Below are 15,714 nucleotides of genomic sequence, written 5' to 3' on the forward strand. Positions count from 1 at the left end.
TGTTTAAAAAAATATATACACTGTCGTAACTTGCGGTAATTGATTGGATAAAAGTGAGGCATTTGTAAATTATTCACATATTTGTAAACAAACCTTGGTGAGGCCAAAAAAATACGATGGTCTGGACAATTTTAAGAGTGGTACTTGGAAAAATATAAAGAGGATGCGCAGTTTCGGAGAAAATTATTTAAAACAACGAAGCTACGTTCAAATTAAACGGAATGATTAGAACTTCGGTGAAAATAAATTTCATTTCCGACAGAGCAACGTACCTGCACACTATCATCATGATGTAAAAGTGTATCTTGATGAGAATTTTCGAAACAGATAAGTTGGACGAAGCGGCCCCGTAGAATATTCTTGCCATTTTCTAGACTTAGCGCCAATGAACTTCTCTTATGGAGATAGTTAACGATATAGTCCGCGACAGAAAGCCGAAACTTCGAAAATCTGCCGTGGAAAAAGTAATACATTTTCTAATTATACAAACCTCACGTGCCTCAATCATCCAAATCCCTGTTATCCCCTTTGACGTAATCTCCGCCGGAAATAGTACATATGTATCACTGCTTTTTCCAGTCCAGAAAACGCTTTTCGAAGTCGGTCGTAAAAATAGAACCTCGCTCTATCTTTTAATTCCTTTCATCACTGTCTTTAGCTGTCTTTAGACTCAGTAAAGACAGAGGTAACAAAAGCGTTTAGTTTTTCTGCAAGCAACTCGATACGAGCAGAACAAGAGTTCAAGATTGTCCTGACGAAAAGCATGAAGTGATCTCTTCAAAACGTTTCAGTTATATTTTTCACAAAGGTAGTACCCTCTGACATACATTTAGAATGCACAACTATACCATCACCCCCAGGGGAAAGCAAATGCTCGGTTGCTGACCAAGATCTTCTGTAGACTTTTCTTCGATCCAATCCAGCCCTTGAAGCGATATTCGGACTATTTGTTTTTTTACATGTCATATCCTGACACCGAAGTCTTGTCACCTATACTGATGTATTGAAGCAAATCGGTTCTTCTTTGAAAGCGCTGAAGTTCTCCTGATGCATTTGTTGATAAGGGTGCATCTCCTCTAAATGTAAGTCTCTTGGTAGAGATCTTGCTGTGGCCCTCCTGGCAAGGTTATGAAGTTTCGAAGGCAAGCAAATGGAGCTCAGCAGCGAATTTGCACCAATGTTATCCTAACGAAATATATTCGTGTGAATGATAAACAGATGGACAAGAAGACGCTCATTGTATACAGTTAATGGCTGTAATGCATTCTATGTATAGCGCACTGAAGCATTAAGCGAGGGAGTTCCATATGTAGAATTCCGTTTACGTTTGGTTATCATCGTGCTCAGTTTACAATAAACGGTAAAAACGGTTTCCGACGTAATGTCAGACTCTTAGAGAAATAGAGCTCTAATAAGAAACAATTTTTCGTTGACAATGCTGCTTGAGTATTGGTAATAAACACTGTGCTTACATTTAAGGTATGTACAGTATAAAAACAAGGTGGTACAGCTGTGTACATAACTACACAGGAACTACTCTCCGTAACTGCAAAGTTTTTATCTTTAGACAATTAATCGAACTCCAACTAACAGGCTAACCCTATCACAAACTATTGAAGTAAGATATTGGTAAAATAATAGAGATAAAAATCTAGCACATGTAAAAACTAGTACGTGAATAAGGAAGTGGTCTACAATTTGCTTCCAATTAGAGTAAGTATACGCGGTGTCCAAAAATGGTTAAGTTCCATTTATAAAAATTAGATACTTCTTAATCTCATGCAGCTTAGGAGTATTTATTTATATATAGTTTAAGTATTTATTATTAGTCGGCATGAGAATGGATTCTCTGTTCCCTTTTTTTCTCTAAAATAGTCATCTAACCCGATAAAAAATGTATACATCGGAGATTTATATGTACATTGAAATAAGGCACGCAGTTGAGGAAAGCTTTTATTTAGTGGAATATATAGCACTACGGGGAATTATTGTAAATGCCTTCCTTCGTTCGTCAAATGGCCTCTTGTTCAGCACGCCTTCAGCACGTAAATCGGATCACAGCTACAAAGCTCTAACAATTACGAATATAGCTTCAGGGGGTCAATAAGCAATTTCGATTAAAATTTGATTGGTTTTCCTCCAATTCACCTGGTAATAGTAATAAAACTATCTACAACAAATATTCATCTTGTTATTGAATCAGTTGCAACAGCGGCTTAATTTGCAAGGGTAGATATAATTTTTGTTATGAATTTTTACTCAGAAGACAACCCACTGTCTGACTCTCCTCTATGAGTTCATTTCCATGAAAATACCTCGGAACGATTTCCGTCCTAATCGAGATATTCTTATAAAAATCGTAGATCGTGTATAGCTGAAGAATTTAGCATCAATTTGAGACAAAACGAAAAATAATGCACGATATTATTGTTTCTCAATATCAATCAGTGTCAGCGGCACCTTGAATACCATGACGTCGTCGTTAAAGCTACCAAATCGCGCCATTTACCTTTGGTGTAACACAACATGTATAGGCTTGTCATGGCAATAGCAAACCTAAGTAGATCCGATAAGTAGATGATAGTAGGCACTTTACTTTATCGCAGTGTCAGCATAATGATTAACCAATACTAAATTATAGGAGAATGAAAAATCAAGGAAGGGGCAAGGAAGGAAACATGTTCGTTGGTAACGGATCTCGTATCGGGAGTAAGAAATAATGGAGCGCTGATTTACTGCCGGCACTATCGCTTTTCTCGCAACGATATTGCAAAACAATTCATCTACTACGACGATGTACATCTACGTGTAGCGTATGCAAGTCGCCGAGGTAAAAAAAAAAAGGTCATCGTGGAAACTAGGTACATTTCGCGTCAGTAATCGTAGTATACGAAAAGCAGTATATTTAAGCATTTTTGTCGGAATACAACTCTGCTAAAACGCTATATCTCGTTCGATGATTTAGTCCTATTTAAGCTTTTAGCGGTCAGCGAGAAGAGGGTCTCTAAAAGCGATCATGCAGTACAGATCAACACGGATCGGAGTCTGTAGTAAAAGCTGGGCACTGATAATTCAGTTGGCGCCAGCACCCGGATGAAGCAAGATGTTAGTAGAATCATATCAATAGCAGTATTACGTTGCTCCGGTAAATTAAGACACGAATTACCGTGTCATTATCTCACTGCGGTATATTTTTCAATTTCTTAAAACGAACTAAAATTGCCAGAGCGCTATTTTGGCAGGGAGGTAACGATTAGTGCATGGAAAAGAAACTCTGGCAACTGGGATCGCAGACAACAATGCTACGTCCTGCACTTCGTCCTAATTTGACTTGATAACAGGCGTAACTCGGATATCTGCAGTAGATTAATGTCTAAATCAGTTGAAAGTATATTAATAAAGCTATATTTAGTATTAATTTTTTTTATTTGCATAATAATTTCTGGTTGTGGTAAACTTTGTAAATGGCTCATACTTTTAAGTGAAGGACTTGCATAACATCTTCACCAAACCTACTTTCCATGATTTGGTTTCTATGTGCTTTCTTGCCCCCATAGGCAATAACTAGTCTAGGCTTCGAACTAGTGTAGCGTCCATTTACATAGTAACGTTACGTATCATGGATCGTGAATGCACGAAACTGTTCCGTACTTACAAAAATGAAATATCATTGCATACGTACCATAGTTTGACATACAAGAAGATTCGAGGTACGAGGCTAGTTATGTGACTTATAGAGGTTTGCATACGGGATATTTGCTTCGCTTGCTGTCGGCGTGCCATGTTCGCTATGATAAAATACAGTTGATAATGGACTCCCCATTGGAGGACACACCTTGAACTCGCTACTGAAACTATACAATTAGAGGTGCGCATTGGTCCCCCTGACATAAGAGGCATTAACTAGCCATCACATATAGGTATCACGGGTTTTATTGTCGACCCATAGGGTACAAATTTGTCGTAAGAATAGACTTGCTACACGAGTGCTAATCGACGCAAGCAATGAAAAATATAAAATATTCATTTATACTTGAAATAAACACCTGCATTCAACAAATGTAATAAACACAGTCAATTATTCGTTTGCGCTACGTCGGCGGATGAATACTGGAAAGAAGGCTATTGTGCCACTAAAGAGTTTGCCATATCAGCCTTAATCTTACAATTGATCTATATGAGAGATTCGCGTAAAAACCGCTTGAAATTTTTTCTATTCAGATCCTTAGCTCATTGCCGCACGGGGAAAACAGATTTTACATTTGCTTTCTGCCATTTTCACTCCAAAGTATCCATTTCAGATATATGAAAACGTAGAGCATTCCTACTTAACTCATCTAGATCAATTGACTGGTAACAAGAAATACCTCCTCTACATAAACCTCTATATAGATACTAGACTGCCAGAAAGAAAGAAAGAAAAAATTCTTTAAAAATCGCGCTAAAATATAGTTTACGGCAACCCCTACAATCTATTTTCTAGAAATTGCTAACAGAAAAGAACAGCTAGGCGATCTATAAATGCGACCCCATAGTCAGACGGACAACATCGCTGAGTTGGTACACGCTATACAAACTATCATTCGTTTACAGTACTACACGTTTGCAGTTATCCCGTTGCAATTCGCTTGAGACTTTATAGCACCTGCGCTGTTACCCTACTAGTATAATGCCATTTTCTGACGCAGTCCGTATATTAGCGACATCTATTCCGTTGCAGTTTCTCTGCTTTATGCGTCATTTTACAGAACGGTTCTCGTAGACTTACTGGGTCAGCTTCTTCTTTTTCTAATTTGATTTGGGCTGAACCTAAACCCTGATTCGAAACCTGATTATGGCCGACATCTTTACAAACGCCAGGTTGCAGTTCTGAAACGTTGTTACATTGAATCTATAAATCTTTGATTAGAGTAATTATATCTCATTATCTACTCAATTCCTCAGTTTAGGTTAACGAGCCCGTTAAGTGCATCACATTTGTTCTGCTAAACGGAAGAAACAACTAAGCTCGATTTCCCATCTAAGAACGCACGACATGCGCGTATACGAGGTATCTTCGGCCGTGCACATAGCGTCACTTTAAAACCCTACTTAACCCAGTTCTGGGCCCTGTACAGTCAGTTCCATTGTCCAATTGGATCAGCGTCATAATCCTGATTTTCAGTTGTATCTATCCTGTTTTTCTATTTCAATAACCGCTACCACTTGGAGAAAATATTCATCTAATCTCTATGAGAAAAATTCATCTAATAATTAATTCATCAGTATTCCACTATGAACCTTGCATTCATTTCAACCTTCAAAAATTTTCAACGATTATCAAGCAGATCGCCCAAGATGGCCAGACTGCTCAAATTAACATTACGCTCTATGGGATGGAAAAACAAACACCTATCTAAATCGGTTCCATCTTTCACGCAGTTCTTTCCGGGACAAAATTGCAGCGATCCACAAAAATTAGCCCACTCGCACCACTCAGAAGGATCGTTTTAGCGATGCAAGCCAGCACCCAAAGCTTTGATTACTAAAGCTAGACTATTAATAATCAGAGAAAGTAAGGTATTACAGAATGAGGAATTAAGGAAGATAAGTAATTTTTATTAAAGTTAATAAAAGCTTGTCTGAGCGCCATGTTGTTTTATGGGCTGGCTGGGGGAGTATCCCAGCTAAATTCACCCCCGCTTACTTCCTCATGAGGGCAAGTCCTTGATGTCGCGCTTAAACAAACGTGGTATAAATGCAGAGTAAATAATACATAAAATGTACGCTGAAGAGAAACTTGCCTTTGCGCCGTTACAGAATCATAGGTGTTTATAACCTTTCACTAATCACATTATTCTTCAATAATGAGGCCTTGAAGCATCATTTAAAGAAGCAAACATAGCTAACCTATCGTTTCTCGGAAATCTTTGTCATTCGCTAAACTAAACTTAACAATTAAAATAAAAATACTTTTATTCGTAGGGAATATCTCAAAGACTTGTCTATTTTACAGACAAACACTGCTCGGTTTTGCCGTTCAGACATTTCTGAACGCTACTTCATCCGCACATAGTTAAAAAGAAACAGTGCTCGACGAAGCATAATCGTGCTTGTAGACTTTGATCAAATATTTCTTATTTTGGTATTTTTGTACCTGGTAGATTTGCAGAAACGATGTAAAAAGTTGCGCGACTGCCCGCGATAGAACACCATTGGAAAGTTTTGACTAACCTTACTCCCTTGGCCTCTCTAACCCTCTCCTAATGACTTGCCTGACCATCAGCCACGGAGAAGTTACGGTCAGGTTTATAATTAGTTGCAACTTTATCTTCTGACTAGCTCTACAGATCCGCTTTAAAACCCTCGACCCTGCTTCTCTCTGAATATTGCCGAGAGCTTATTGTTGTTCAAGGAACATAGCCAGCAAATGCATAGCATTCAAGTACTTAGCGTAAACGATTAACGACGCTATGAGGTAAAAAAAAAACGTTAACAACTCTGCGCGGTTGGTTGTGCTACACAATATTCATTGAAGAATTGAAAACCTCTTGAGGAAGATTGATATTGGATAATATGTGTTATTTTGCACGCCATGCGCCTCTACCTCTATCATCTTGCTGGAGGGAATACACGTAGTAAATGACTGTAGACACCATTTCTAATCTAACTAAAATAAGTAGCATAAACTTCCATGTAACACGCTTTGTATGCTATGCAATGCAAAGCCCGCGAAAGAAGTTCAGATTTCCTTGCCGTCGAAAAGCATCATGAATCCAAAAAAATATACAGATAAAAAATTCGGATGCTTTTATAATAACAGAAACTCGAATGCTATAATTATTTAAAATATTTCAAAGATTTCCACTAAATCACGAAAGGTGAATCATGCGGAGAACTTCCAGACGCTAATCAAACGTTGCAAGCCCCCCCCCTGCTCCCCCTACATAGTGTGTACAGTACGGTAAGGACTGTTTTTACTGCGCATATGAAAGTAACGTGAACTATATCTGAGCGGACGTTCTTTGCTCATTGAGGAAGTAAATATAACATCGTGATTATAGTTTATGAATTTCTATTTCCACAAGTCACAAGTGAAGTTGTCTGACGAGTTTGATAATCCAAAGTTGTTGCTTTTTTTTTTTAATAATAAGTACTATTTATAGCTGCGATCCTAAGAAACAAAGCAAATATAGCTACGGAATGTTTTATAACAGGTTGACCCGGCTAATTTCATGATCGTCGTTTGTATACCTACTTGACATTCTGACTTTGACCCCTTCGGTTATTACGCGGGGGGGGGGGGGGGGGAATATGGTAGCTGTAACATTGAGAGCTTATAGTCCAGAATAGTTTTTATTTATTCTTCTAGAAAGAGTAAGCATTCTTACTCTTTACGAGTAAGGCTAGCTTGTTGCCCACTAAATCTCACTGTTTTCAAAAGCTTCTATTTAAAACTCTGGGCGGTTCTAGATCTTTTCATCTTGACCAGATCTCAACTGCCATTGACTTATTCTAACCAGGTTAAAAAAAAAGTCATTGTATTTTAAAGAAAAAGATCTTATTGGCAAAATGATTAGAAATGACTCCTCTGATAAAAAGAGAGGAAGCTCGTAGTAAAGTTTATATATTTAATAATTTATTAATAGAAACAGGTGGTATTGGTGCCGAAGTGGGAGTTATAAGGGTTACAAATGTTTCTAGCGATAAAATGCTGCATGGTAACATTATTGCTTCTGATTATTGATAATAAAAATAAAACATATTTTATGCGTGACTAGCACCAGCTGAAAGATTCAATAATTTTGGATGAAAGCCAAAGTTCAGTTTATAAGATTCAACTAAACCAATTGCAGGTCATAACTAAGGCACATTTAACCGATAGTAGGAATATACCTAGTACTTCTAAAACGCACATCCTAAATTTATTGTGGACGCCAATATCCAGAACCTTTTTTACGGATGGAAAGGCTAACGTGCTGGAGACATATTAAAAGTAACTGGAATAAACTATCTATCAAGCTATAGTATAAATAACGGACGTTTTTTTACGAAGCCAATATTATATATATGAACAATATCTACTGATGCATATTTATCTCTAACAAGGAGGTTAACGTATCATGCAAAATAAAGGCCTGATAATACAGGTTTTGCTTGTATGACAATGGCAAATTAACTGCCGAATTTACGCTAAAAGCAACCATCACAACTTCAACCGTCACAACTCGGAACTCGGCTAGCAGAACTTGATAAATGCCCCGAAACCGTTAGGTAGAGCTCGAATGCGTACCACAGAAGTGTTCTGCAGGTGGGCTGTTAAGAAAATCTGTTCGTGCACCTGAAGGAGCGTCAAACTCCCGTGAAAGAACAGTCTACTAACGTCCTGCCAACAATTCGAATTAAACCGCTTCTGTTATTATCGATAACTTATTCAGCATTTCTAATATGCGCCTACAATTTTATGCGGCCATTAATCTTCATAAATTGTTAACCGCCAACGTATTTTTCCTTCTTGTGTTATCTTAGATAGATTTCCCTAGTTTTGTGGTGGGTTTACTAAAGCCTTTTGACAACAAGCAAGTTACTTGTACCGGACAACAGCTTCGTCTTTCATTCCTGTTTCTAATCCGGCTCATCGCGAGACTAATTGTTCCCATGTCTCGCTTAGCTGACAGCTCGCCACTACAAAAAACGTTGTTACTTTAGTTTCTTGTCTTCGTATCACGCAGAACTGGTCGACTATATGACTTGGTTTTCCGCCGTCAGGGACTCTGATTTTGTTTTTGTCTAACAAACGGATGTGCCGGGTTGCTCTGAAGTCTGATTATACGAATCGAATGGCCTTAGTCACAAATCCATTTGCAAATCATTCGTATCACCACGATAAGTTCTAGGTTTAGCTGCTATACAGGTTCAAAGTTTTGTAAATAAGCAGAGCGATAATCGAACCTAAATTTGATTGTTTACGCTGACTACTAGATTAAACAAGATTTAGCCATGTTAGTTTTTATAGATAGCCCATTCTAGTGAACAAGAAACGTTCATGTTGCTATAGCATGTCGCCCACGTTACTAAACGATCTGTCGCTAGAAAAGATTTGACCTAAAATTAGCCCAGCTTAGGCTTTTCAAGGTAACGTATCTTATCCTCGAATAAGGTTATGGTTTGCCATGCAAAACAAAGTAACTACTAACGATCAAAAGACACCATATCAATTTTAGCGAAGTAAGACGAATAGAGTCGTCTGCTACATCAATACGGTAATTGAAGTAATTAATTACGAAGCCTGGTAAACGTGAGTAAATAACAAATTATATTATTACATATTAGACGCGTGACAGTCATCTTAGTGGGCGTATCGGAGCGTGTTAATCGTCGTCTATGAAAGACTATGTCCTATTTTCACTTAAGCTGATTTTGTTTGATAGCTGATCGATCATCTTCTAGTTGGAGTTCGTCGTTTGTCGACCCTAATAATGAGCTCACCAGATCTATGATCTATAACATTGATTCTATCGAAGTGTCGGTCAGAAAGATCGCAAAGGTGTTTTCGCAAAGCGTCTCGCAACTGTTATACGATCGGAAACGCAGTGGCTATTGAAGCAAAGTTTTTACATCATGGGTAGTGAGACGGATTATGTGGGGTGGGGCATGCTCGATGAGAGCTCTCCGTACGATGGACACAATAAAATTAATATATATCATTTATACGCTTATGGTTAGAATATCCTGATGTATAGTTTTAATTTTATTTCACTTTTATATAATGGCGTTACATTCTATTCTACCAATTATAGTTAGTGTGATTTTAGATAATACATAACCCTTCAGCAAGATAAGTGTCAAACTATAGGAGACGTACGTCTTGGCAAACGTGTTCGGCCTGCCTAATCGTTGTACAAGAACTAATGCTACACAACAAAATCCACAGAAGGTTAACAACGCTATGGCGACTCCTTCTGCCTCTGTAAATCACAATAACCCTAATAGCGTAGTCATATAATGAGTTTCTTTGTAACGCTCGTAGATCAGTATAAACGACGGCTATGTATTACAAATACTTTGGTAAAGATTGCCACACTGACCTAGAATGACATGGATCAACAGAAACGATTTACATATTATGGTTCTATCGGAGCTAGGAGACCGTACGTGCAATAGCGTAGATATTCTGTTATGGTATAAAATGTTTAAATCAATCGTGTCCAACAGACTCTTGCAGAACAACTAAACATTTATGACGTAATTCAAATATTAGGACTGTTTGATTCAGATGTTACGACATGTCATCTAACTTGCTTTTAAATTATTGTTGCTTTACAAATTTTCACTACGGTATACCAATGTTGGTATTATCTGTATCTATTACAAAGGTTATACTCGAATGATTCGCTCCGACTACACCTAGCAAAAGCCGCTTTAATGCTTCCGTGGATGTATTGGGTTTCCGCTGCCGTTCGCAGTTTCAAGACCCACTTATATGGCATCTCTTGTAGCTTTTGTATCTTGTGAAAATAACAACAGACAAGCACATGCCAGCTAGGTGCATGTGATACCGACAGTGTGAAGAAGTCATTGACTTGCGGACGACTTCAGCGATGAAAGGGCCAGGGCTCGCAAATATGTTTCGCAAATTCGTCTGCAGATGCTGAACGGCTGGGCAGAATAATGCTTGGAGAAATAAAGTTAATAGGTGTTGCGATATCAAAGCGATTTTATGAAGACTTTTTTCAAAACTTGAGGGCGACCTTGAACAACTTAGCACGTGCACTTTTTTTGGCTATGAAATCATAGAGCACCGATATTCATGTTACCGTCACGTAAAGTTGGAACTTGTGCAAAAGTTAAGTCGTCTTAACTTCAATAGACATTATTTAGGAATGCACATGGTTGCATAAAAATGATTGCTTCAAATGAAAATATAAAAAAATATGTAGTAGTAATTTACAGAGGAGCCTAAGAGCGGTCAGACGATGATAAAATTCATTGGCAACACATTCCAACAAGCTTTTGTTCTAGAGAAAACACACCTTTCCATTGTATTAGTTGAGTTAGTATCTTGTTTGAGTTTAGACCTTCCCTATTAGACAGTGGTTATGAAGCAATCTACAACAATATATTCCTTGGAAACATCTATCAAAACTGTACAAGCTTAATTAGCTGCTTGAAATACTGTGGAGTTACTTATTGTTAAACTCTAAATTAAAATTTTTCCGGTAATAATTCGTGCCTATTACACGAGGACTTCTATCTTCCGAATCCGAAGAGTTGTTGTCTCGAGATATTGTGTCTACGCAGATAGAAATAGCATAAAGCTCATGCTAAGCGGTTATCAATAAGCACTAAGAAGCTATACTGTGTGTAGACGTAGTTATACTTCTACAGATGGCTGTGAAGTATTTTTTTGTAATTTTTTCAGACGAAGAAGCTTTTTCATACAAAAAAAAAAGCTTAAACCCGTTTGCGCCATATCCCATCCATCTGAATCATGTAAGAAGAAGTTGAATTTAACGAAAAGAAAAATATGATAAATAAATACAAAAGGTACAGCATAATGCTTTGTTTATGTGCGCTTTGGCACATGCATCGGACTAACTAGTGTTCGAAATATCTATGTTGCATAGGTTCCGTATAATAATATATAGCTTAAGCGAAGAGATTTTCACCCTCGAAAGCATTTCTGTCCAGTTCACTTTTATGCTTAAGTCCCTTTTATATTCCTATGCTTGTCCCTTCAAAAGCTCTGTATAAGCATACCACTGGACGCGGCAGTAACTCGAATACATAACTCCGCAGCCGAACAATGTGGCCACTTCTAAGGCAGAGGCCAAGTTGGACTCATACTGTTGAGCAGTCTCCTTCCAAGATACGATCCGGTAGATAACATGTGCGATACTTTAATATGTGCATTTATTTAGGAATCTATTTCTAGTTATAGCACTAAAGAGAAGGATAAAGATTTGAAGTTGTATGTTGCTTGACTTCATAATATCGAGACGACTCAAATCCACTAAATAACTCTAGATCACGATAGGCAAGCATAATCTGCGTACCCTGGAGAGCTCAAACGTTGGACTATAATTCTCGAAGTTTTCGTCTAGTTAAGCCACAAAACGCCAATTAGAAAATAAGTTAATTTAATAGTGAGCAATAATTGCACAGTTAAAGTTGGGGACTTCGACAGAACGGATGCCTAAAACACTTTTGTCAGTCGTTTATCTAAAATAGCATATCAATAAACGACTGGCCCTTTTATTGATTTGGTTTTTGCTATTAAGAACAAAAGATGTGTACGGTGTTTGAGCCGCTTTATCCTCAATATTTCAAACCTTATAGAAACTGAAAAATGCCTCAGGCTTTCAGAATTTTTTCGGCAATCAAATTCGTTCATAAGACGGGAGTAGAACTTGATATAAATAAGAGTGGGCCCGTTGCGTAACCATCTGTTGAAAACTTGAGCACTTACCAATCGATATCTAATTGATTATGAAAAATGGGGTTGCTGGAAAAGACACGATGCGATTTTACAGATGTAGAACACCTCCAGATTTGAGGGGTACGGTTAACTACCGACTATATGTATGCATCCAACTAAATGTAGAACAGCGCCTAGGATTTTGTAAGTTTTTTTTTATTAAGTATAGCTTCTGATTAAGCTTTGTGAGACCGAGACGAAATATATCTACGCATGATTTAGACCTAGATCACCGCGTATCTCTGAGTCTTTCAGGGATTCACGTTACCATGTTTACTACTCATTATTATGCCATTATATGTATTATTCCTTCGTAGCTAATGTCTCAATAGAACGCTTCGCTACTTTTTCTTTGGTGAGCGAAGTTCCAATGTCTAATTGAATAGAAGAACTTGCTTCCTCGCAAGAAAATAACCTCAAATAATCTGAGGAGATGGCATAACCTCTGTGTTATATATGAACACACATTTGGTAAAAGATCCTCAATTTTACTAGAGACTATTCATATAAATGTCAGGTACCAAAAAAAAAAATTGTGTGAATGGAACCGATCATTGAAAACCAATTTTCTATTGAAATATATTTCGGATATAGGCGGATTTTTATTATTACACTAATTTTTTCCTTCACATTATAGTGTATCCAATGATCGAAACCATATAAGGTGTGTTATTACATTGTGGTCCATGGCAAATCCCTAGTTCCAGTAGAATGGAACGAACAATAAACAACGAATATAACATAACTTTGACGTCCACAAATTTTTTTTTTTTGCTACGTCATAGAACACATCATTTTCTATAAGCGTGCAGTCAGCAACCGAAAAACACACCACTGATGACCTGTGCTGTTCGAATGAATGAACTAATTCTAGACATAAGGGAACAAGAAAGACAATAAACAATACATACATTTGTATCTTTCTGCTCTGGTTCTCTTTATCTAATCAATAGAATGCTATTTAAGCGAATTAGCTAAATAGGTCAGTAGCTCGAAAAGCCAGAGTGGGCCAGCCGAAGAATATCGTAATACGAACGAACTACCACAAAGATCAAGTACATTGGTGTTTCCCTACCTAGGGAGCAAAGTTTTTAATACAGGTGTTTAGCCAGCAGCGCATGGGCGAGAACCAAGTTGTGTTCACGTTCATTATATCTCGTTCGATACTATACCCTCGGAAATGCAACTTGTCATTGGAAAGTGCTCATATATCAAGATAAACATATGTGAGTCATTCATGATTGAATGAAATTGGGTTTAGCACACAATAAGTATCTCTCTCACGTAGCGAGACACGCGTTTATGTATTGAATACAGATTTGTGTGCTACAACGTTGATTGCCTCACAAAGCCAGTGAAAAATTTGTTTAGATATTATCGTGTATATCCCTGCGTAATAGAAGCTTAACAAGATGTGAATTCATTAAACGTACTCTACCTTAATAGTGGTTCTGAAGGCCCGCGGGACTCACCCGCCCGTAAAACCTTTTGGTTACACGTGATGACGATTAAAAACGCACATGACTATATAGACTTGTTCGATACATTTAGGAGTCTACTGCGCAGTTATCATAGTAAACTGAAAGACCTTCACCGATTGGAATTGTTGTACATTGTTAAGAAGGTAGTTATAGCCACTTTTCTTGCACTAATTCATCTCCTTAGGTTTTCCTTTTGCTTAAGATCCAGCTGTAGTTATCACTGGAGAATCCTTCACTGCTACACGCGGCCACTGACATCGTTTTGTTCAAATCGGAATACGCTACTTCGAAAGCGGATCTTGCGGATCGGTATATCGGGTAGCAAAAATCAAGCTGCTCGACATTTTCTGTTCATCTAGGATAACAGGAAAAATGCTGTGGCACGTGCGACGATAATTTTGCAGTTAAGATTACTGCTTAAATGTTATCCGTCATTAAACATGGTATTATAAAAAAAAAACGCACCCAGTCGACTGTCCGTCTTGATGAGGATGCTTGGAGGCCACTTTTGAAGTAAGATCATTTTAGGTGAGTCTATGCATCTATCTCTTAACTAGGAACGTTGACAGCAAAGGGAGCAATTTTCTGGTTTCCTTCCACCGCTCATCGACGTAGCCGGGAAGTTGGCATGACGAATTCAGTTTTATGCGCCCGACATACTGAATACTGGTATTTAAACCCTTAGAAACATATCGTTACCAAAACAAAAACGATAATTACAGCCTCGCAGAGCAAACAAGGAACCTCGAGCATTATTCGGCAGAAAAGAAATTCAATGCCCTGAAGAGCCTAATACGACGTTTACATTCCTCTTTATCGCTAAGTTTGCTTGATGTTTTCGTAGAGAGTATTTTAATGATGAAAAAGAAGAAAAATTTAAGCATTTGCTTAGTCTGTAGATGTGCACGAATAGGTTAAAGATCAGCCGAGAAAGTTGGCGTTACATGGTTTTTCTATAATACCATAGATCGCTATTATGTTCGTAGTCATTGCGGAAATCGCAAATAGCAACGATATAATTTCGGCGAGGAAACCGCAACCCAAACATTTAAGACAATGCAAATTGTACAACAGCGCCGGCAGCACTAACTTCATAAGTTTTCACCAAAAGCTTCTAACGAATGATAGTAACACTCACAGATGCGCAGATACAGTGTACGTACCTTGGGGAGATATGGGCAAACGAAAGGCGATTTTAGAAATAAAAGTAATCATTATTAGCAATAACTTCCTTTCCCTCCCATAAACTAGCTGCCGTATATCCCACAAAATGCACAAGCGGTCATCGTGGCAGCAACAACCGACAGTAAAACTACACTGACAGCAGCAAAAAAACAAAGGAATATTAAATTGGCTTTAGCTTTACTGACATAAAGTAGGTTTGAATTTTGGCGCGATTTGAAACGGATGACGAAATTAAAAGTTTAGCAAAGCATCTGTGTACTAGCTAACCTTTAGTAAAACTATTTAATTGCTTTCTTGCATAATATTTTAATGTTTGAATGAAAGCGTTGCTAAATTGCTGTTAAGTTAAAGTTGGGGGGACACTTGTATGAAAGTCATAGTAACGCACTCAAAAGTCGAGATTCTAACTTAGTCAAGAAGTACCTATAATTATATATACACTTTTTAATAAGAAGCATATCCTTTTTACTTTGAAGAATACCTCTGTAAATTTGCTAACCGACAGCATTGTAAAGAGATGAAAAATTTTCCAGTTTCTCCGCTGAGGAGGTTCTATTTAATGTATGCCGCAAATACTGTTACCTATGAAGT

This window comes from Varroa jacobsoni, unplaced genomic scaffold (genome assembly GCF_002532875.2).
Source record: "Varroa jacobsoni isolate VJ856 unplaced genomic scaffold, vjacob_1.0 scaffold_221, whole genome shotgun sequence".
NCBI lineage: Eukaryota > Metazoa > Arthropoda > Arachnida > Mesostigmata > Varroidae > Varroa > Varroa jacobsoni.